Source organism: Mastomys coucha, unplaced genomic scaffold (assembly GCF_008632895.1).
Source record: "Mastomys coucha isolate ucsf_1 unplaced genomic scaffold, UCSF_Mcou_1 pScaffold9, whole genome shotgun sequence".
Classification (NCBI taxonomy): Eukaryota; Metazoa; Chordata; class Mammalia; order Rodentia; family Muridae; genus Mastomys; species Mastomys coucha.
In genome coordinates, this window is record NW_022196915.1 from 47,769,840 (window position 1) to 47,771,806 (window position 1,967).

Sequence of the window (1,967 nt, forward strand, 5' to 3'; positions counted from 1 at the left end):
TTAGGAAAAACAACAATATGAACTAACTAGTACCCTCAGAGCTCCCAGGGACTAAACCACCAACCAAAAATACATGGTGGGACTAATTGCTCTAGCAGCATATGTAGCAGAGGATGACCAAGTCAGTCATCAATGGGAGGAGAAACCCTTGGCCCTGTGAAGTTTCTGTGCCCCAGTGTAGGGGAATGCCAGGACCAGGAAGCAGGAGAGGATGCGTTGATGAGCAGGGGGAGGGGGGAGGGGAACAGGGTTTTTTTGTTTTGTTTTTGTTTTCATTTTTGTTTTGTTTTGTTTTATTTTATTTTATTTTCCGAGGGGAAACTGGGAAAGGAGATATCATACTACATGTAAATAAAGAAAATATCTAATAAAAAATAAAATACAAAAAGAAAATAAAGAAAATAAAATAAAATAGGCTGAACAGCCATGAAGAAAAGCCAGTAAACAGCACTTCTCCTCGACCTTTTCTTTCTTTCTTCCTTTCTTTCCTTCTTTCTTTCTTTCTTTCTTTCTTTCTTTCTTTCTTTCTTTCTTTTTAAAATATGGAACTTCATGAATTTGCGTGTCATCCTTGTGCAGGGGCCATGCTAATCTTCTCTGTATCATTTCAATTTTAGTATATGTGCTGCCAAAGCAAGCACCTCCTCGGCCTTTTCGTAAGCTCCTGCCTCCCAGTCCTGCCTTGGATACCTGCCTGACTTCCCTGGGTGATGGAGTGTGACCTGGAAGCTATATGATGAATCAAATTCTTTCCTCCCCAAAATGTTTTTGGTCATGGTTTTTTATGGCAGCAATAGTTTAATCCCTAACTAAACTATCTTTCTCCTGATTTCCCTTTGAGATTGTCTTGGTATTATGGTTTTGTGCTTTTGTTTTTGTTTGTTTGTTTTAGGGTTTTTTGTTGTTGTTTTTAAAGTTGTCTCACTCTGCAGCTCTGGCTTGTCTTGAGTTCTTAACTCTCCAGGCTTGCAACATTGGGATTATTGACCCACATCACCACCCTAGAAAAATCGCCAGGTGTGATGTGTTAAATTCAAAAGTGTCACATGGAGACCACCACTCACATATACAATTAGCAAGAATGTTTTTATTTCACAAAATCAAAAAGCCTGCATGCAGAGATCACCCACTTACAAAAATGGCAGCAACCCCAAACAAAGGCACACAGGCCTTTTTAATAGGGAACTAGGAGAATTTTAGCCAGGGTTATGTAACCTAAAAGTTCATGGGTGGGTGCCAGGGATGTTACAGGGGTCGATTTCTGATTGCCTTGTGTCCAGGTGATCAGTGGACTGCATTCCTATGTCATGAACATTTAACCACAGGATGAGCTACCCAAACCATCTAAGGCTGCCCAGCACAGATGGCCCATTCTGAAATAAGATATTTCCCCATCCTTGAGGTTATTTCCAGGCTGTTCTTTGGATGGATGGGAGATTTTATGACTTTGTTCCTGGAATTTATTATGCCTTGTTCCTGGAGCTGGGTCCTAGCCCCTGGGACTGATGACTTAGGAGGGTTCTGTGGTCAGTTCCTAGAATAAATGGCTTTTCCTTTGGAAGTCTGTTGTTACTTCACAACAGTCATTTTGCTACTGCCATGAATCATAATGTAAGTATAAATGTGTTTTCAGATGGTCTTGGGTGACCCCTTTGAAAGGACCATTTGACCCCCAAAGGGGTCTCGATCTACAGGTGAAGGTCACCCAGCCCTCAGCAGCAAAGGGCAACTCAGAGAGACAGTGCTGCTGCTTATTAGTACAGACTGGAATGTGGGGTTTGGCATAATAAAGAGCTGGCAGCTGGAGCTAGGGCAAAAAGCACAGGCTGAACAGGAGGGAGAGGGAGAGAGAGAGGGAGAGAGAGAGAGGGTGGAGAGAGAGAGGGAGGGAAAGAGAGGGAGAGGGAGAGAGAGAAGGAGAGGGAGGGGGAGAGAGAGAGGGAGAGGGAGAGAGAGAGAGAAAGAGG

General features: G+C 43.0%; 1 protein-coding gene and 1 non-coding gene across 10 annotated transcripts in view; both read right to left on the bottom strand.

Annotated features, from left to right (window-relative positions):
- The window catches only part of Sgcg (sarcoglycan gamma), a 59,155-nt gene that overhangs the window by 29,787 nt on the left and 27,401 nt on the right, over positions 1-1,967 (bottom strand). The gene's annotated exons all lie outside the window — the stretch shown is intronic.
- LOC116085433 lies at positions 537-641 on the bottom strand. Its single transcript, XR_004116546.1, has one exon. It is a non-coding gene; the product is annotated as a U6 spliceosomal RNA (small nuclear RNA).